Here is a 22,369-nt window from a genome sequence, read left to right on the forward strand (position 1 = left end):
CCGTTCTCGCCATGCCGGACACGGGGCCCAAGCTGCGCCTGGCGCGGCGGGCGGGAGGCCCCCGCCCGACAGGGAGGCCCGGGAGGAAGTGCGCGCGGGCCCGCGGCGGCAGGAGGGGGCGGGGAGGAGGCCCGGCAGGCAGCGGCGGCGCCCCTCGCTCCTCGGCCGCACACTCGGGGTCACCAGCGCAAGCGCCGCCCCCTCACAGCCCGGCCATCTTTTCAGCGCGGCACCGACGACTCGTCCAAGCGCGACTGCCGCCGCCGCCGCCTGCCCAGCCGCGGCTTAGGCGAGCTCACCCCGCCAGGCCGCCGCCGCCGCCGCCGCCCAGCGCGCACGACGAGGCCCGCTGCAGGCCCCTCCCTCGCGCCTGGCCGCCCTCACCCTCACTTCACGCGCCGCTCTAGCTCGGTTGGGCCCGGGCTGCTCCGGCCGCGGTGGATGGTGCGGCGCTTCAGGCCCGCCCGGTAACGACGACCGTTACCCCAACGGGCAAAGACACTGTCATCCCCGAGACTCCCCCGCCGCCGTCGTCGCTAGCCCTCGCACGCATGCGCACGGCGCGCTCTCGGCCCCCTCCCCCCCGCCCTTCCTCTCCCTCCGCTTCCCTTTTCCCCTGCTTCTCCTCTAAAAGCCCCCTCCACGCCCTCCCGGAGCTACCGGCTCGCCCCGCGCATGCGCAAGACACCCCCAGCCCCCCCCACGCCGCCTTTCGCCCTTACGCGTGCGCTTTGACCGCCCACCCAGAAAACCGGATAAACACATTAGCCCGCTCACGCCAGCCCCGCCCTGCCCCGCCGCCGGGCCCCCTCCCCTCCCCGCCCAACCCTGAGCGCACTGCGCAGGCCCGGCTCTCCACTCACGGCTCCCGGAACGGAGCATGCTCGGTGCGAGCCGCAGCCTCTGCGCCCCTCCCCCACGCGCTCGCTAATGCTCTCCCTCCTAGGGTGTGTGTGTGGGGGGGGGGGTTGGTGGATTGCTTAGCGGCCTCGCGTGGGCTGTCCCCGTCGCGCCGTGTGGCGCAGGGCCCCGGGGTCCCAGCGCGGCCTCCCCACGTCTCGCCGCCTGCGGTGGGAGGGAGCAGCCTCGCACGGCCGCCAGCCCCGCCTCGCCTCCCGGAACCTAGCGCGTGGCCGCCCGCTGGCCCACAAGTTTGAAAGCCACTCCTCTAGGTCCTCAGTGAGACTGTCCTTGTGCGTGGACACTGCTCGTGATGAGTGGCCTGGTTCTGTAGCGTCTGAAAAAAATCGGAATCCTTCGTTTGTGTTGCATTAAAAAAAAAAAAAAAGCTTTTGCCTTTTTTGCAGAAGGGCTGAGGACACTGGGTTATAAATAAAAGCTCAACTGAGCGTGAGTCTCCCCTCTCAAAATACAAATCCTTTTTTGGGTAGCACAATTAGAAACGGCTCTTCGGCATATTTGTGTGCACATAATGCACGATGTACACGTTTGCAAAGTGAAAATTAAGACGTGCCAATCGTTTACATACGTGTACATACAGCATACTAAAATGCTAATTTTAGGGACTGGCCCATAAGTTACCAAGGAAACCCATACAATCTTGGTTGCCATTTGAAGACAGATTCTGTCTTTGTTTTTATTTTAACAAAGCCTAACATAATACCAGTAAGAATCTAATTTCCTAATTTAAGTAAAGCTGTGGGAAATGTATTTGGAAGTCACACGTGGGAAACGATAAGTATTCTAAAATTAGCCCATTTTAAAAGCTCCATCTGCCTTTTCTTTTTATGATAGCTCTTTCTAAGGTCACTTTCAACTAAAACCGCTCTACAGTTCTATTTTTATTCCGGACTCTCAGGTCGTCTCCCACAGCACACAGGTTGCTCTCCTCTAGAGGAGAAACTTGAAGGGTAAACTAGTCAGCACTGCTCACATCCAGGCAGCATGAATGAGCAGTCACACTAGGTAAGGAATTACCTGCAGGCATTAATTTTTTCCCCTAACTGGATTTTAAAAATCGCTTGAGAGGCGCACACCCTAAATTAAGATTAATTCTATTGATGGTGTGTGTGAGTCAGAGTTAAGCCCGTTCTTTTTTTAGTTTCTGAACTTGGTCACAATTGGTAATAGATTATGGTACTAAAGAGCAAGCCATCTTGAACTGTATCCCTTTTAATGTCTTCTTTGAGCCTTGCCCAAAAAACAATCAGATGTTGTTTGTTTTTAGAGACAGGGTTTCTCTGTGTTGTTTTGGAGCCTGTCCTGGAACTCACTGTGTAAACCAGGCTGGCCTCAAACTCAAAGAGATCAGCCTGCCTCTGCCAGGTCCTGAGTGCTGGAATTAAAGACATGGGTCACCACTACCCAGCCTCTCCAACAATTTTTAATATAGGCTGTTAGTATTCACTGTTCATCTGAAATTGAAGCTGTACAGCTTTGTGCATTTTATCTGGCAACCTAAGGTATGTTGACGTGTGTGTGTGTGTGTGTGTCTGTGTGTGTGTGTGTGTGTGTGTGTTATAATTTGGTAACACAGACTGGACTCAAATTCTGGATCCTCTTGCCACCAGCTTTGAATATTGGTATTACAGGCATTCAGAGGCTTAATGATTACCATTCAAATAACTTGCTAATGGGGTTATTAGTTGGTAGAATATTTCTTAGGATCAACTGTCAATATTCAAAGCTTATAAAAATGGAAGCCTCAGAATAAACAGTTCTACTGCTAGTATTTTATTATATATTAGACATTCCTAATGATTCTTGGCTCATAGAAAATTGATTTGATTTATTTGCTTTTCGTTTAGTAAAGACTGAAAAACACTTTGTAGCTCAAGGTTCTCCATCCTATGGCTCCCAAGTGCTAGGATTACAAGCCTATGCCTCTGTTCCTGGCTGGTTCCTGATAATTTTAGTTTCCTGTCTTTTCACAAGATTCCTATGTGAAAAGAAACAATATATAAAAAAAATATTTTAAAAAGTCGCCAAGTGTGGTACTCCCCATCTTAAATCCCAGCACTCGGTAGGAAGCACCGGCAGGCAGATCACTGAGTTCCAGGCCAGCCTGGAGCAAGTTCCAAGATAGCCAGGGATACAGAGAAACCATATGTGTTGGGGGGAGGGGTGGAGAAAGAAAGAAGAAACAATGTATTACATTGTTAAGCATAAATAGTCTGTATGACCTAACTTGGTAGCTACATGAAACTAACTCAGATACATCTCATTATTAAGTTGTATGGTATTAGACAAATAAAGCTTGCCTGGAGATCAGAGGGTGGAGCTAGCCACCAGTTAACCATAGAGGTCTAGAGGTCTGTACAGACAGAAGACAGGAAGTGATAAGGCTGGCTGTAGATAGGATCTTGGCCCTTTCGGTCTAAGGATTCAGAGAGGTAGGAAGTCTCTGTTGACTGCTGCTCTGCTTCTCTAATCTTTCAGCTTTTACCCTAATATCTTACTCTGGATTTTTATTGATAACACTAATTAGGATCACACTTCATTAGGTGAATGTAATTCTTAATAATAAGATGATCTGCACAGAGGACTCCGGTTCAGTTTCTAGCACCCACATGGCAGATCACAACCATTTGTAACTCCATGTCCAGGGGATCTGATGCCCTCTTCTGGCCTCCAAAAATACTACATATACATTGTACATGAACATACATGTAGACAAAACATTCATACACATAAAAAATAAATCTTTTTTATGTTCCAAATATATCACCTCCTTGATAGGAATGTATAATGATCTAATATTGGAGCTAACTGTTTATACTATGTCCAGCAAATGTCAAATATTTCTATGCTTCCTCAAGAAGTTGATTAATAGGCCAGGTATGGTGGTACATTCCTTTAATTTCAGCACTTAGGAGGCAAAGGACAGTGGATCTCTGTAAGTTCAAGGCCAGCCAGATCTACAGAATTAGTTCTAGGACAGCCAGGGTTATACAGTGAGACCTTGTCTCAAAAAGAAAAAAATAAGTGATTAGTAAACCCTGTACTTTCCTATAACTTTATGTCATTGTAATTGTTTCTGTTTTTAAAAGGTTAACAGACATAACCCAAATTTCCAGTCTGAAGAACATACATCTCTTTTATAGAATATTATATAGCCATTAAAACTTTTGTAAGGCAGCTGTGGTTTGAATAAGACAACCCCACCCCATAGTCTTAGGCATTTGAACAACTGCTCCCCAATTGATGGCACTGTGTGTGAGGGTTAAGAGGTCTAGCCTTGTTAGAGGGAGTATGTCAGTGGTGACAGGCTTAGAGGCTTCAAAGCCTCACTCCATTCCCAATGTGCTTTCTCAGCTTCATAATTGTGGTTCAAGATGTTAGCTCACAGCTGCTGCTTCTGCCACCTGCTGCCTCTACTCTATCATCAAGGACTCTAACCCTCCAATCATGAGCCTTGCCAAGTAAGTTCTTTTATTGGTTATCTGAATGTCCTCTTTTTATCACAGCAATAGAAAAGTTGCTAATACCACTGGGCAAGGTGTCACACACTTGCACATGTCTCAAAATGAATTAATTAAAATGTTAGTATGTGTTTAGATTTCTTTTTTATTGTTTTTAGTTTTGTGTGTGTGTGAGTGTGTGTGTGTGTGTGTGTGTGTGTGTGTGTGTGTGTGTGTGTGTGTGTGGTTAAGTATATGTGAGTACAGGTGTCCACAGAGGCCAGAAGTCTTGCCTCCAATCTCTTTGGAGCTGGAGTTACAGATACTCATGGGCTGCCCAGTGTGGATGTTGGGAACCAGTCTCAGGTCCTGTGCAAGAGCAAAGCATGCTCCTAGCTAAGCATCTCTCCAGCCCCATACCTTTTATCTTAGAAATGTGTTTCTGGATGGTGAGTGTATTAGATAAGATTGCTATTGCTGTGGTGAAACACCATGACCAAAAGCAAGTTAGGGAGAAAGGGTTTATTTTACATTTCTACATCACTGTTCATCATTGAAGGAAGTCAGGAAACGAACAGAGGCCATGGATGGGATGCTGCTTATTGGTTTGCTCAGCTTGCTTTCTTATAAATAAAAAAAAGAAGAAGAAAAGAAAAGGAAGAAAGAAAAAGGAAAGAAAAAAACAGGACCAGCAGCCCAGGGACGGCACCACCCACACAACAGGCTGGGTCCTCCACCACCAATCACTAACTAAGAAAATGCCTTATAGGTTTTGCCTACAACCCAGTCTTCTTGGGGGGGGTATTTGTTTGTTTGTTTTCAAGACAGGGTCTCTATGTAGTCCTAGCTGTCCTGGAACTCCTAGCTGTCCTGGAACTTGCTCAAACTCAGAGATCCACCTGTACCTGCCTCTTGAGTGTTGGGATTAAACCCATGCCACCACCACCACCACCACCACCCTGTTACAACAGGATCTTATGAGGACATTTTCTTAATTGAGAGTCCCTCCTCTCAGGTGACTTTAGCTTGTGTGGAGTTGATATAAAACCAGCCAGCAGTGAGATTGTGGGAAATACTTTTTTCTGCTTACTGTGTATACACTCGTGGTGAGTTAAGCTTCCCTATCCTGCTCTACCCCTGCCCCTACTTGCCTCTCTCATTGTACCTGCCTGGATAAAGGCAGTTGTTGGTGTACTCACCCCCACCCACCCCCCACACACAAAACCATGTGTCTCCTTTTTTATGCTGTAACTGTTACAAAGTCAGTGTTTGTGTCCTGGCTTTGCTCTTCATTGTCTGGCATAGGGTTTGAAGCATCGTGGGAAGTAGGTCACTTAAAGTACTGATTACTAGAAATCTGATGTCTGTGAAGCCGCAGGGATAGGCATGGGCAAACATTTTCCCTAAGGACAGTCATAAAACTAACCATTTTCAAGACAGTTCTCCCTTTATCTTCATCAATGTCAATTCTAAGTTATCTAATAAAAACTAAAGTATGGATTGATTTAAAACACTCAGTGCATCACACACAAATATGTATTGATTGCACTGTTAGCATTTTGAACACAGTAAAGTAAATGTAGAAGTTGTTGACATTAAGCTTTCAAAAAACAAAGGCCCAGCCCTCACTATGAGGGACTTTCTGAAGGGTTAGGCCCTTTTAAAATTATGAAATAGCTATCTGCTTTCCTTTCCTCTTCTGTCCACTTCCTTTTTAAAATCACTTTTTAAATTAGTTTTTAAAGTTAACATGCAAAGTAAAAGAAACTCATTGTAGCCCTGGCTGTCCTGGAACTCAGTACAGACCAGGTTGGCCTTGAAGCCTTATAATGTTTTCATATATGTGTTTTGTGCCCCCTTATTTTTCTTCCTCCTCCAAAATCTGCATTGCAGTGATGTTCCCTCTTTTACCTTCGTAACTTTTGTTCTACCTTCTGTCCCAGTGTCCCAGCTCATCACCTTCACCCTCACCCCATCCAACCAAATTTGAACGTATGCCTAACCCGCAGTTTCTATAGATAACTTCAACCTACAGGAAAGTGATAACAAGCTAACTCAAAATAAAGTTAAATTTTCAACTTCAGACACTGGCCAGATAAATATTAAAAAAAAAAAAAAAGTCTCAGATAAATCCAGGCTAGCCTCTCCCAAAGTTGCTGGGGATGACCTTGAACTCATCCTCCAGCCTCCACCACCGAGTGCTGCGGTTTCAGGCATGCGTGACACTGTGCTGGTTTTATGTGGTGCTGGAGATCCAGCCCGGGGCTCTGCATGGGATGAAGCACTCCACCATCCTAGCATCATTCCTGGTCCCAGAACAATACTTCTCTATAGAAACCCCCATCACCAGATGAAGTTAGACCAGGATCTAATCCTAATCAGTGCCCCTGTCCTTTCGTGATTCCTCTCTCCCTACTGGACTTCCTCCATCTCTGGCTGGTTAGAGGTCAGAGTCCTGGCAGCTCAGTCTCAGCACCTCAGGGGGGGAATTTTTCCACTTGTGACTATTTCCCTGTGACCTTAAGATCAACACCCATAATGCATTGGTTTCATCCAAACAACATTTAGCAGTTTTATCCCTCTTCTTTTACATCTTCAGCTCCACCTTCTCTGGGTCTAACCCTAACAAAGTGCCTTGCTTACTGGCTGTCCTAGCACAGTAGCAGACACATATTAAGGTACCCAATAAATGTAACTGTCTTTATTCTCTAAGACGCTTTCAATACCATCCAAATGCCTATTAAATTTGTCCATTCATTTATGCAACCAACATTTATTGCCAGTTATATGCCAGGCATTCAGAATACAAAAATGAATAATTCAACATTCTCCAGTCCTCAAAGAGTTCACAGTCTAGTTGGGGTGGCAGCTATGTACACAGCTTATTTATAATTCAGAGTTGCAGGATTTAGGGATATTCTCAAGGCAACTCTGAAATGTCTTAGCCGAGAGTTCTCTAACATTGTGGGTTGAACTAGTTCACGTGCACCTTTCTAGAATAGATCTGCAATTATTCATAGCATTGTTGCTAAGGGGAAATGTGTTCTGCATTCCAAACAGTCAATTTAAAAATTGAATTTTTGGAACATAGCCCATTTGCCCCTAGAGATGCCTGTTTCTCCCATATCTCAGAATCCCCATTTGTCTAAGGACAATTTCTATTTTTTGGTGACTCCTATCTGTTCCCTATGGCCTGTGGTATACTAGGGGCCTTTCAGTCACTGGCCCACACATTTGGTCTCAGCACTGTATGGTTGAGATAGCCTACTCGTCTGTTCAAGCAGATACCCAACAGGTAGAAATAAAGTAGCCTCAGATCTATTTTCTGACTATTTAATCTTTCACTGTTGGAGGAGTTAGTGAGAAAGAGGCTATCAAGTGGGTAGAGATGGTTTGGAATCCTTGCTGTGGGAAATGAGAGGGACAGCTGGTTAGGGGGACAAAGGGGGATAAATAAATGCTTTTTTATATTTTTTTTTCTTTTTCTGTGAGACAGGGTCTCTCTTTGTAGCCCCCTGTTGTTCTGCATCTTGCTATGTAGACCAGGCTACCTTAAACTCACAGAGATCTGCCTCTGCTTCTCAAATGCTGGGATTAAAGGCTATAGCCACCAACCCTGCTCAGGAATGATTTTAAAAGGATATATTTCTTGGATAAAATAGGGCTTATAAAATATTTCTAAGTGAGTGGGGCATTGGTGGTACATGCCTTTAATCCCAGCACTCGGGAGGCAGAGGCAGGCAGATCTCTATGAGTTCAAGGCCAGCCTGGTCTACAGAGCAAGTTCCAGCACAGACAGGCTCCAAAGCAATACAGAGAAACCCTGTCTCAAAAAAACTATATATATATATATATATATATATATATATATATATATATAATTTCTAAGTGTACCAATCTGGGCCATAAAGTTTTAAAAGTACTCTTTGTAATTCATAAGCAGATGAGGTTAAAATTATTTCAATATTTAAGAAAAAAATGTTACCGTTTAGCATGGCATGGTGGTGTATACCTGGTCTGTCCTGTGGTGGGTTTGTTTGTTTGTTTGTTTTAGTTTTTCAAGACAGGGTTTCTCTGTGTAGTAGCCCTACTGTCCTGTAACTAGCTCTGTATACTAGGTTGGCTTTGAACTCACAGAGATCCACCTGCCTCTGCCTGGAACTAAAAGCAGGGAACACCATAGCCCAGCATCCTAGAGCATTCTTTGTGAGTTCACAGGGTAAAACTCAGGCTTGGCAGTTAGCATCTTTGCCTGCTGAGATGTTTTGTTGGCCCTTGATATATATATCAATGTCAGTGTGTGTGTGTGTGTGTGTGTGTGTGTGTGTGTGTGTGTGAGTTTGGTGGTTTGAATAAGAATAGCTCCCATAGGCACATATAGAAGGTTTAGTCACCCCAAAATGGAACTTGTTGGCAGTATTAGAAGGATTAGGAGGTGTGGCCTTGTCGGAGGAAGGAGGGCATTGAGGTTTTTAAAAGCCCACTCCCAGCTTAGTGTTTCTGTCTCCCTCCTTCTGCCCGTGGGTCAGATGAAGCTCTCTCAGCTCCTGCTCCAGTGCCGGGAACACGTTAAATGCTTTCCTTTGTAAGAGTTGCTCTGGCTGGCCGTGGCAGCTCCTCACAGCACTAGAACAGCCACTCAGGCAGCGTTTCACTTTGTACCTCACAGTGGCCTTGGTTACCTCAGCATCCCCATGTACTGGCATCACAGATGTGTGCCACCATGCCTGGTGGAGAACGAGGTTTTCCTTTTCTTCTTTTGTTTTTCCATGACAGGGTTTCTCTGTGTAGCCAGGATGGAAATAGCTCTGTAGACCAGGCTAGCCTGGAACTCTGCCTCTGCCACCCAGTGCTGGGTTTTCTAATCTAGGGTTGAGAAAGATGGATTTTGTGTTCTGGTTTGATCTTGCCATTCCTGGGATTTGGGGGAGTGACATGGAGCAGTGGGACAAGCAAGAGGAGCTCTGAATCTGGGAACTACCATGTAGGTTTGGGGAACACCATTCATGTTCTCTGAGGTTGAGTTTTCATCCACCAAGAAGGGTAATACGGTCCTGAGGAGTTAACATGGAAGATGCTGTCTTTATCACCTGAGTGCCCAGCACTGACATTGTGGCACACCAGAGGGAAAAAAAAAAAAAAAAAAAAAAAAAAAAAAAACCGTCTCAAGCCGTTCCCAGGTCCCAGTTAGGGCAAAGTGACACATTTATGTCATGCAACAAGTACTTCAGGAAAAGGTTACAAAAATCTAAGAAAGGACACCTGATGAGATGTCAGGGTTCGAGGAACTGTGGAGGAAATCATGCACAAATTGGACCTGATGGACAAATAGGAGAGAGAGGAAGGTCAAGGACAGCTTCTAGATGGAAGCAAGGGCTTATGGGAAGGCCTGAAGGAAGACTCTGGCGGAGATCCATACATAGGGAAGGAAATGATGAGAAATGAGAGGGAGGGATGCACAGAGATCAGATTACAATGGACATTACTAACATTATAAAGGTCATCCTGAGGGTAATGGGGCATCAGAGGAAACAGATGGGGGCGGAGTGGGTGTTGGAGATGCTGCAGTTCATTGAAGGTGATCTGGCCCAGGGACTGGCCAATGACAGTCCAAAACTCAAGTCCGTTCCCTGCCTATTCTTTCATGGCCCATCAGACAAGAACATTTTGTTTTGCGTTACATTTTTAACTGGTAGGTTTTTGTTGTTGTTTTGTTGATGAGTTAGGAATTAAACTGAGGGGGCTGCCACAGACGGCAAAGCATCTACTGTTAGAGATGTTTCTCTGTTTCTTACTTTTAGCTCAAAAAAATGTGGTAGTGGTCTTATTCTTAGCCAGTGAGATTAACACTGAGGCAGCACGTTATGATTCTGCACACCAGGGACATTGGCTAGTAGGGTTCAAGCATGCCATGCAGACAGAGCTCATGAGAAGAGTTTTATTGGGGGAAGGGAAGGGAGACGGGATGGGGGGGGGGAACAGGTGCAGACAGGCAGGCAGGGAGGGAGGGAGGGAGGAGAGAAAGAAGAGGAGAGAGTAGGTGGAGTTCCACCTTTTAAAGGGAAGGGGCCCAGTGCATGTGCACAGAGACCCAAGGCCAGGGCACTCACTGCCACGGGGTCCAGTTTCCATGAGTCTGAAGTGAGTTCTCAGCTAGCCTAGGCTGTTCTGTCTTAGAAAGGGAAGGAAAAGAGAGGAGAGGAAGGGAACAGCTCCCAGGGAGAGGGAGAAAGGAAGAATGAAGCTCAGTTGATAGAGTGTTTACTCAGCATGCATGAAAGCCCGAGTTCAATCCCCAACACTGAATAAACTAAGTGTGGTGGTACATGTCCATAATCTCAGCACTTTCAAGCAGACAAGTTCAAGAACATCCTGGGTTAGTATCTGAGGCCAACCGGTTTCAAAGGGGGGGGGGGAGAAAGCTGAAGTCACCTACATTTACACAGAAGTGGGGGGAAGGGGTAGGACATGGAGCTCAGTGGTAGAGTATTTGCCTAGCATGCATAAAATTCTGGGTTCAGTCCCCAGGAACACCCACCCCACACACCCACACCTACTTTTTTCCTAATTTTCCTACACATTTATTTGGGGGTTGGTTTGAACACCATGGCCCGTGTGTAGAGGGACAGCCTTTCCATGGAGGCAGTCCTTCTCTATAGACTTTGGGATCAGGTTCAGGTACTGGGCTAGCTGGTAAGCACTTTGGACTGCTTCACAAAAGCTAGAGTCATCTGGGAAGAGGAACCTCAACTAAGAGGCAGCAGGCAAGCTTGTTGTGTATTTTCTTAATCCGTGATTAATATGTGGGGGCTCCAGCCCATCGTGGGTGGTGTCACACCCAAGATGGTGGTCCTGGGTTGTATGAAAAAGCAGCCCAAGAAAGTCATGAGGAGAAAGCAATGTTCTTCTATGTTCTCTGCTTCTATCCCACCTCCAAGCTCCTCCCCGACTCTCCTGGATAATGAACTACAAGAATACTGCTTCCTGGCTTGCTCCTCAAGCTAAAGGGCCACTAGCTAAGCAGGAGGTAAAGGCAGGACTTCTGGGCAGAGAGAATAAGTGGGAAGAGGAATGTAGGCTCGGCAGAGAGATGGGAGATGCCAAGAAGATGCCAGAGACCAGACAGACAGACAGACACAGAGGGAAGCAGGGGAAGTAGGACATACAGAATGAAAGATTAAAAAGCCCCAAGGCAATGGTGGTGTCCACTTGTTCATCCCTGTGTGCCTCCTTGTAGACTCAGAACGCTGCATTTCAGTGCTGGTCACAAATTTAGCTAGCAACTTTGTAGGCTAAACTGGTAACTTTTATGTATAAAGTCATTCGATATGAGGGATTTTGAGTTCGATCACTCGCCACTGTGGTTGAAATGAGTGTCACCAGCTCTTACGGAGTCCCCAGGATGTACTCTCAGAAGTTGGTACAAGTTTGAGGTGACAAAAATGAGTTTAAGGGGTTGGAGATGGTCAGAAGCAGCTGATTGGAGCCATCTCTCTCTAGAATGATCACACTCTGATGTGATGACCTTTCCTTTGTTTTTGTTTGTTTGTTTGTTTTTATTGTTGTTTTGTTTTTTAGTTATTGGTTTCGTTTTTGTTTTGAGATAGGATCCTATTATATAGCCCTGGCTATCCTGAAACTTGCTATGTAGACCAGGCTGGCCTTGAACTCTTAGAGATGTGCTTTCTTCTGTCTCTTGAGTGATTGGATTAAAACATGTGCCACCATGCCAGTCCCCTTTTTATTTTATTAAAGCATTTATTTATTTATTTATTTATTTATTTATTTATTTATTTATTTTGATTTTTCAAGATTGGGTTTCTCTGTAGCTTTGGAGCCTGTCCTGGAATCCATCTGTAGACCAGGCTGCCTTGAACTCACAGAGATCCGGCTGCCTCTGCCTCCCAAGTGCTAGGATTAAAGGTCTGTGCCACCACTGCCCAGCTTTTATTTTTAATTATGTGTATATGTGTGTCTGAGTATGGGTCTGTGGATCTGTGTATATTAATACAGTGCCCTTAGAAGCCAGAAGACGGCATCAGATCCCCAGAAGCTGAATTTACAGACTGTTGTGAGTGCTATGACCTGAGCTCAGGTCTTCTGAAAAAGCAATAGATGCTCTTAACCACTAAGCCATTTCTCCTGCCCCCCACCTTGTTTTTAATTGATGCAATCACCTGGTTTTAGCTTGTATTTTTCTGGGTTTTCCTTTTTGGGGGACCTTGCAGTGGAGAGATTCTATAACCAAGTCTTAAGTTTTAATTATGTATAAGAGTCCATTATAATAGTATATGTCTCTCTCTAATAAAAATTACTTATGTAGTTTTTTAAATCAATTTCTTAATAGGAAGCCCAGTACTTAATACAAGAAGGCAACAGATGGTTTCAAGAAGGGGCAGAGGTCTTGGGTTCAGATGAAGTAATGAAAGCATATCAGACTAAGGAGGACCATTGATCATTGATTTTGTCAATTGATTTTTTTTTTTCTTATGGTGTCATTCACTGAGTCAACCAATCCAGAGGACTGAGGCTGGTAGGAAAAAAAGAAGTTTGGTATCCTACACCAACATTTACAAATAGATTGAAACATTTGTTCTTTAAAGCAAGTCTTATGGGCCATACGATGGCTCAGTGAGAGTGAGTAGAAGCAATTTCTGCCAACCTGGTGATCTAAGTTGACTCCCTGGGACCCACCTGGTAGAAGAACACTAACTCCTTCCAGTTGTCTTGTGACCTCCAACAGTTTCCATGACATTTATAGCACCTTCCTTAAAAAAAAAATTACTGTAAAACAAAACAAAGGGGTCTCATACTTTCTCTTACTCCAGTGGAAAGACACACACCTAGCATTTGGATAAAATCTAATCACCAACTCTTTTTTGCTTTATTTAGTAAAAGGATAAAATATAAAATCCTTGATCTTTGAGCCAGTTTTGGTAACTGCTACTATGAACAAACCAATATTTAAGAAAACCTTATTGTTGGAGACAGAGAATGAGGTATCAGGCCTTCCTCGGTATATATTGCATTTTGACATCAGGAATCCATCTTAGAGCTGTATTTACCTAGTCTTGATCAAGATAAGGACCTTGAATAACCTGTTTTTTATTTATATATGAACACACACACACACACACACATCTTACATCAGGCATGCCAAGACTGGTAATCTTATAAAGCGGCACAGATTTTTGTCTTCAATTATTTTTTAGGAATTTTAGGAAGAGATTGCATTTTGTAGCACATAAAAACAATCCTTAATTTTTTGCCTGGGACTTTGTCTAGTACACAAAAATCCCATTTATGACCAAATGTTTCCCATTGTAGGGAGCCTAAAATTATCTTTCATTAGAGTTGGATGGACATGATTATTGCCATAAAATTGGCTGTTACACTCAATTATTCTTATTATGTATTAGTTATATTGAAGTGGAAGGAAAAAGGCTGAATGCTAAGAAGTCGGTAAACCAAAACATTCTGAAAGCAAACAAGAATATTCAAAATATTCTGGGATGAAGAAAGAAGAGCAGAACAAACAGAATTTTAATAACAAATTTAAAGTCATGGACCATCGACCAAGATAAGCAGAAAGGAGTCTTGCTTGGTGACCATCTCTACCTATGATGCTGCTGGGAAACTCAAAGGATATAAAAAATCCAGTATTCTGACCTAGCCTTGCATGTTGTTACAGGATATTTTATCACACCGTGTGAAGATAAGTCACTGACTTACCTTATCGGTTGTTTAATAAAAGAGTTAAACAGCCAATAGCTAGGCAGGAGAGAATAGGAGGGAATTCCAGGCAGAGATAGGAATTCTAAGATGAAGAAAGGCAGATTTTGCCAGTGAGACTTGGAGGCAGACATACATCATAGAGGAAAGGTAATGAGCCACATGGCAGAACACAGATTAATATAAATGGATTAATTTAAGGTCAAGTTTTTGCAATGAATAAAAAATTTCTGTGTCATTTGGGAGCTGGCCATCCCCAAAAGAAAGTTCAACAACAGCATGTTGTTTTGAAAACACATCTGTCAAAGTAGGGGATAATATATATATATATATATATATATATATATATATATATATATATAACTTAAAAGTTTGTCAGTGTGATTTATAACTTATAAATGTTCCATATATCATATTGGATCACCATTTGTTCACATATCCTGGGTCCTGCAAATGTTCAGAGTGGACCTTGACGAGGATCAGCCCAACTGGAAAGGTGTACATGTCTGTTGGGGGAGTTGTCATTGTTCCTCTGGCCAGTATTAACTAAGACGAGGGCCTATTGGAGCAGCTCGTTTAACACATTCTGTGTTGGACATCCATTCCTCCACGGTGCCATGATGTCAGAGAACATCTCAGACTTGGTCTGAGTTTTTAGTCTCAGCCCTTTATCACACATACTCTTATTGCTAGGACCCCCTTTGCCTGGTGGAAGCTCCTAGCAAGACGTTACCAAGATAGTTCATTCTTAGCTATTTTTCTCAGAATCCATCTAACCCATGCTCAGATTAAGTTCCTTGCCCATGAATAAATCTAGTAAATCTAGTTAGGAAACCAACTTGCCTTTGCCCACCCTGCACTTCCCTTATACTTAGCATTAAAATGAGCAAAAAAAAAAAAAAAAAAAAAAAAAGCAGTTTCCTGGGAAGAGATGAGAGACCTCTCTAATAAATGTGCAGCCATAAGGCTGGCGTCCCATTCTCCCTTCCCTCTTCTTTTTCTGTGAACTGGGAAGAAGTCGGATGGGTGGCAGCTCTTTTCATTCCTGGTCCACAAGAAGGTGCCTGCCATGCTTGAGGGTACTTGGACCTTCATTCACAGCCTGTTTTTGTTTTGTTTTTTTAAGTGTGTGTGTGTGTGTGTGTGTGTGTGTGTGTTGTTTCATTTGCTTGAGGCAGGGTCTCTACATAGTCCTGACTGTCCTGGACCTCACTTTGTAGACCAGTCTGACCCCAAACTTCCTGCCTCTGCCTCCCAAGTACTGGGACTAGAATTCTGGAATGGAGAAAAGGTAGCATTCAAAAACATCAGCCTCCTTCATCAAATCCTAACCCTACTTACTTGATAGCACCTTTTTATTTTTTCATTATTTATTTCAACTTTTTTCCCTAAAATGTTCTTCCTCTATCTTTGTATAATTTCAGTCATCAATTTTTTTATATTTTTCTCCTTTTTTTCCTCACTGCTTATTTCCTTTTGTTTCAATTTAAAACACTCATAAATTGAAATTAGCTATCTACATGTATGTCTCACTTACTAAAATTGCTTGTGTATTAGGAGTGGGGAGGCTGGTTGGCTTTTCAGACAGTCTCTCCATGTAGCCCTGCATATCCTTACACATGAGATCCTTCAACTCAACCTCAAGTGCTAGGACTAAAGGACGTATCTTCATGCCTGACTAAACTCATTTTGAGAGGGCCTGATGTATTAGCTCATTTGTGACCGTATGTATTCAGGAAAGTTTGTAGCCTGTGTTATCTCTTGCTCTCACTCTGGGACTCATCACAGTGACTCAGATTCTCTGATATAGTGACTCCAAGTATCCTTTTTCTTTTTAAATTTTGTTAGTGTGGGGGGGGTTGTCTTCATGGATGTCTGTGTGCCATGTATGTTCAGTATCCCAGGAAGCCAGAAGACAACACTGGATACCCTGTAACTGGAGTTCCAGATGGTGTGAGCCACCATATGGACCCTGGGAATTGAACTCAGGACCTCTGGAAGATCAGCCAGTGCTCTTAACCACTAAGCCATCTCTCCAGCCCCCTCTCCTCTTTTTTTTTTTCTTAAAGAACCATTATAGCAATTTCTCTAAGATTCCTTAGAGCTTCAGATCTGCATTTCTAGCTTCTTTTTCCATCTTCCACCAGGACTCTTACAACTACTATAAAGTTCTACATACTTAAAATCAGCTCATGAGGAGAGATGGCTCAGAGGTTAAGAGCACTGAGAGGACCCAGGCCACTGTAGGCAGTGCCATCTCCAGGCAGGGGTTCGAGGACTATAGCAAAAAAATAGCCGAGCAAAGGCTAGAGAGCAAGCCAGTCAGCAGCTTTCCTTTAAGGGCTCTTCCCAGACTTTCCTCAACAATGATCTGTGACATGGAAGTGTAAGATGAAACAAACCATTTCTTCCCTAAGTTGTTTTTGGTCATGATTATTTGTCACAGCCACAGAAAGCAAACTAGGAAAGCATGATAAGGCTTGGTTGCACTGATACAAGGTCTTACTTACACTATAGCCCAGGCTCACCTTGGAACTCCTTATGTAGGTAAGGCTGGACTTTAACTCCTCCTGATCCTGCCACTTCCAAATCCCAAATGCCTGTAACAAGGCATGAACTACAACACCCAGCTAGAATTGGTACCTTTATCACATGAACATTAAGAAGTTAGCATGATGCTTAAATGAATTCATTCGCTCCTTCTACTCTGAGACTTCCATCGTCTGTTTGAATTGTCCTCTGTGCAGTTTATCTACTGTCAATGAGAAACTACCCAAGGTGCAGTCTTGAGTACCCTGGAGTTTGAAGCCACCTGGAGCAACACAGTGAGACCCATTCTAGTTTGCTTCTCTGTGGAAGGGCATGAGGTCTTTGTGCTCACAGACAGTACTAGGGAAACCAGGAATGTTATGCATGTAGGCTTTTCTCTTCAGTGGAGGGGATTTACAACTGTTTTTCACTCAGAAAGCTGGGAATGGATGTAGTTAATAACCTTGTAATCTTCGCTATGCTGTAGAACCAGGCTTCACCTGGATCCCCTGTTGGGACCAGCTGATCTGTCGAATGTGCCTGAAAAAGGGAGTGAGAATTGAGAAAGAAAGAGCTAAAAGACAGAAGACAAAGTCAGATCTGAGTGAATTTGTTTCTCATACGCCTTTTATACCCAAAGCAAAAGGGGATGGCAAAAGACTTCCTTTCCATGGCTCAAGGAACAAACAAGCATAATCACCTTAATTCTCAAATCATCTGGTAATATCTAATAACATCCTACTTTATAGCCTTGAGGAGCAAAACCAAGCCTGAACTCTGACCTCAAATCAAGTTGGAATAGAGTCACTATGGGGTTCCCACAATGCCCCAGACTTGCTGGGTGATGGTGGTGCAAACCTTTAATCATAGTACTGGGGAAGCAGAGGCAAGTGGATCTCTGTGAGTTCAAGGCCAGCATGGTCTGCAGAGTGAGTGCCAGGACAAGCTACAAAGGCACACAGAGAAACCTTGTCTGGAACTCTCAGCCCCAAAAGAAGCCAAAAAGCAAAACAATCTCCCAGACTCCTTAGCACTGTTTCTCTGTCAAGAGAACCCATTTTTTTGTTTGTTTTTCGAGAGAGTTTCCCTTTGAAGCTCCAGCTTTCCTGGAACTCACTCTGTAGACCAGGCTCATCTTCAACTCAGATTAACCTGCCTCTGCCTCTCCAATGCTGGGAGTAAAGCCGTGAGGTACCGCTGTACCAGAAGAAGTAAGTAACATGTGCTGTACGAAAGACATATGCTTTGCAAAGGAGTTTTGACGTAGTCAGGCATAAGTTTGTTGTGATAATTATCATGATGAAACCTTGACCCAAGGTTGTACTGTGCCTAAATATGTCAAAAATAAACCACTGTGGATCAGACTCTGGAAGTTTGAACCAGCCCTGCTAAGTCATGGTGAAACAGATTCCCTTCTTACCTCTCTCAGATGTTTGTCTACCAGCTGTAGAGTTTGCAGGGATCTCTACTCTTTTCTGTTGCTGTGATAAAACCTTAACTGTGATGGTTTGAATGAGAATGACCCTCATAGGCTGAGTATCTGCATACTTAGTCCCTAGTTGATGAACTGTTTGGGAAGGATTAGGAGGTGTGGCCTTGTTGAAGGAGGTATGTCACTGGGGGTGGGCTTTGAGGTTTCAAAAGCCCACACCAGGCCCAGTGTCTCTCTCTGCCTGCAGATCAGAATATAAAGCTCTCAGCTGCTTCTCCATCACCATGCCTGTTTGCTACTGCCATGATCATGCTTTCTTTATTAGATGCCTTGATCATGGCATGCACAGCAATAGAACAGTGACTAAGACACTGACCAAAACCAAGTTAGTCTTACAGGTTATAGTCCTTGCTCAAGGGAACCTGGAGGCAGGAACTAAAGCAGAGGCCATGGAGGGACACAGCTAACTGGCTTATTCTGCTTGTTTTCTAGACTACCTAGGACCTGCCCAAGTGTGGCACCACCCACAGTGGCCGGGGCCTCTCACATCAACCACCAATCAAAAAAATGCCCCCACAGACTTACCGACTGGCCAATCTAATAGAGGGATTTTCTCAATGGAGGGTACCTCCCTCTTCCCAGGAATGGTGACCAAGCATGAGTGCCTGAGGTATAGGAGAAAAGCAGGCAGCTGTTATATCAATGATGTCAAGAAAATGTTCCATGGAAGTGAAGGTGGAAAGTCTGATCAGTAACATTCAATGCTTGTGAGGGTAGATACAATAGACACTTAACACTCAGGCTTCCCAGTGCCTAGAGGGTAGAGTCAGACTGTCACAGCCTGGCATTCTTTGCCCTTTTGATAATTTCCCCTTTAAATGAACTTTTGAGATAAAGCATCTGTTGTGGTTTGAATGACAAATGTCCCCTCTAAGATTACATGTTTAAACACTCGGTTCCCTGTTGATAGTGCTATTTAGGGAGGTTATGGAATCTTTAGGAGGGGCAGCCTTGCTTTGACAGAGAACAAGGAGGAATCCACATGGCGCCTGTGATCCATTTGAGTGTCTACTGATGCTTTCATGCTCTGTTTTGACGGGAATGGGCATGTAAAGTAACTCTGGCCCAAGAAGGCATGCAAACCTTTTTGCTTTACATCCTTCTAGAAGGTAAGTTTGGGTCTCATTATTGCAGGTCACTAAGGTCTTTGCCAAAGTTAGGCAAGAGAGATGGGGTTAAAGTGTTTGTTGTGCATCCTGACATCTGAGCTCAATTCCCAGAACCAGTGATGGAGAGAACTGAATCCTAAAAGCCATCCTCTGATCTCACACACATGCTATGAAACATGCCCACATACACACATCACATATACATACACACAAACGTTAGTAAAATCAAAAGAACTTTGCTAAGGTCAAAGGATTTGGACAGAATGGTTGTCTTATCTGAAACCTTCTTCAGTGACAGGGCCTACATCTTTCCACGGATGCCCCCCTCCTTTGAGTTCTCATTGGAAGCCCATTGGAAACACAGAGGAGCTGATCCCTGAGCTTGTGGAAGGAGGCAGCTCAGTGTGGTGCCGGGGTAAATAGACTGTGGTGGCCATATCAGTGCATACATGAAACTGGGGATGGTTGTGCATATCTGTAGTCCCTACACCTGGTAGGTAGAGGCAGGAGGATCGTGAGTTTGGGATCATTCTCTTCTATGAGGCAAGTTTGAGGCCAACCTGGGCTATACAGGACCATGTCTCAAAGAACAAAATAATGAAACAAAGGGGCTGGAAAGATGTTACAATCACGTGCTGTTCTTGCAGAGGTCCCAGGTTCAGTTCCCACAGCTCATGACCATCTTTAGTTCTAGTTCCAGTGTATCCTGTACCCTATTCTAGACTCCACATGTATCACACAGGTGCACGGTGCACACACATACATACAGGAAGAAGACACATACCCATTTTTTTTTCTTAACTAAAATGTCTTGACAGGGATGGATGTCTGGGAAGACAGCTTAGTGGGTAACAACACTTACTGAACAAATGTAAGGATATGAGTTCAAATCCCTAGCACCAGTGTAAAAAGCCAGGCATAGTAACACACCTGTAGACCCAATGCTGGGTAAGTGTGTGGGTCGGGGCAGGGTAGGAGACTTGCTGGTGTTTGCTGGCTATCAGCCTAGCTCCAGGTTTAATGAGAGACTGACTGTCTCACAGGAATAAGGCAGAACTTTATAGAATCCTTTTTTTAATCTCCTAATACACATGGGCATGCATAAGAGTATGCCTGCATATATAACACACACACTGTTTTGTTTTTGTTTTCGTTTTTGTTTTTGCTGGACATGGTGATACCTCTATGGAGTTCCTGCACTTGGAAGGTAAAAGCAGAAGGATTAGGAGCCCAAAGTCATCCTCAGCTACATATCAAGCCAACCTAGACCACATGAGACCCTGTTAAACAAACAAAGCATGCACATTTCAGATGTGCACCTATAGGAGAGCAGTTGACCAAGGGCCCCAACTGCCGCCTTCCATGACTGGATTCATTCTGTGGCCGTGAGCTCTAGGGCTCCTCTCAGCAGTGACTTAGTGTGGCTGGGAACCCGAAGTAGATCCATCCATTCTGGGAGAGGAGCCATCTGGCCTGTGACATTGCTGCAAGGCTCTCTGGTGGTCCTGTGCAACCTTCTTAGCTTGCTCTGTAGTCTGAGACACTTCCCCTCTGCCTGCCTTCCCTCCTTTGATCTCTCCTCCCACGGGCCATGTTTTATCTGTATTCATAGTGGAAAGGTTATTGACAACTCTCCGACTCTCTCCTCATTTACTCTCGCAGACATTTCTCTAACGTATCTCCTCCTTGATTAATCTTGCCTTGACATCAGCTTCTTGACAGACCATGACCAAACGCCTGCTGTAAGTGCTGCCCGCTCCCCACCTCACCCCGACCCTGACCCTTGCAGTACGTGAACCCTCACTCCACACTTCCTAAATGTTGCCTGGAAAGCCAAGTTTATCTTTTCAGTGACGTATCTTCTCAATTAGTCTTAATGTCTCCTGGAAAGAGCCACTATTTTGTCACTTTTTCCCACCTCCAGACTGCTCGGGTGCTCTGTAGAAGCTCCGTTTACCCACCACAGGAAAGCAGCTCTGGGAAGTGAGCTGTTCTGACGATCCCATGCCCAGGATGAAGGGTCTCCGCTCGCCTGAGCCTGCTAGTGTGCCTGCTAGTCCTCTGGTCCTCACTGCCCTGCCCCCCCACTCCCCATATTGTGCTATGTACATTAGTCCAGGTGATGGTGTGACAATCTGCCACTGACAGGCAAAAGCTCACGATCACCCTTCTGTTCCATACAGTTGTTGGAAAGTAGCTGGTCAGCCAGGCACAGCTGCAGTACTGTTTCTCATGTGTGTATATGTGTTTGTGTGTGCCCACACATGTGCATGCACTTGCAGGTGTGGGTGCTTGTGCACATGTATGGGCAGGCATGTGTGCATGTGTGTGGTGTTATATTATTTATGATTTAATAAAGCTTGCCTGAGGGTTCAGAGTGCAAAGCTAGCCACAAGTCAGAGGTCAGGCAGTGGTGATACACACCTTTAATCCTAGCAGCCACACTAGCTAGCCATAGAGCTAGGCGGTAGTGGCATGCACCTTTAATCCTAGGACTCAGAAGACAGGCAGATGGATCTCTGTTAGTTCAAGGCCACACTGAGCTATGCAAAATTGATCCAATCCTAAAGAGAAACAGCTCACACAAAGCTGATCTCAGTACTTGGGATCACACACCTTTAATCACAGAACTAAAGAGGAATAAAAGGAAGACATAAGGGGTCACGTGAGAATTAGTCTCCGGTCAAGTTGAGGAGAGCATAGCAGCCTGGGGCTGCAGTCTGAGGCTTGGTGGAGGCAGGATTGCAGTCTGAGGCTTGGTGGAGACAGGATTGCAGTCTGAGGCTTGGTGGAGACAGGATTGCAGTCTGAGGCTTGGTGGAGACAGGATTGGCCATTTAATTTTAGCAGAGGTAAAAGCTAGTGGCCAGCTGCTTTGCTTCTCTGATCTTTCAGTTTGAACCCCAATGTTATTCCTGTTTCACACCTGTATGGGTGCGTATGTGTGCATGTAGAGGCTAGAGGTCAGCCTTGGATATCAGTCTTCATGAGTGTCTGCCTTGTGTGTCTTTTGTCTTGAGAAAGAATCCCTCACCAGGACCTGGAACTTGCCAGTCAGGCTAGGCTGGCTAGCCAGTGAGCTTCAGGGACCCCACTCTCCCCGCCTCTCCGGTGCTGGGATTAGAAGTACACACTGCCATGCCTGC

This window comes from Phodopus roborovskii, unplaced genomic scaffold, assembly GCF_943737965.1.
Source record: "Phodopus roborovskii unplaced genomic scaffold, PHOROB, whole genome shotgun sequence".
NCBI lineage: Eukaryota > Metazoa > Chordata > Mammalia > Rodentia > Cricetidae > Phodopus > Phodopus roborovskii.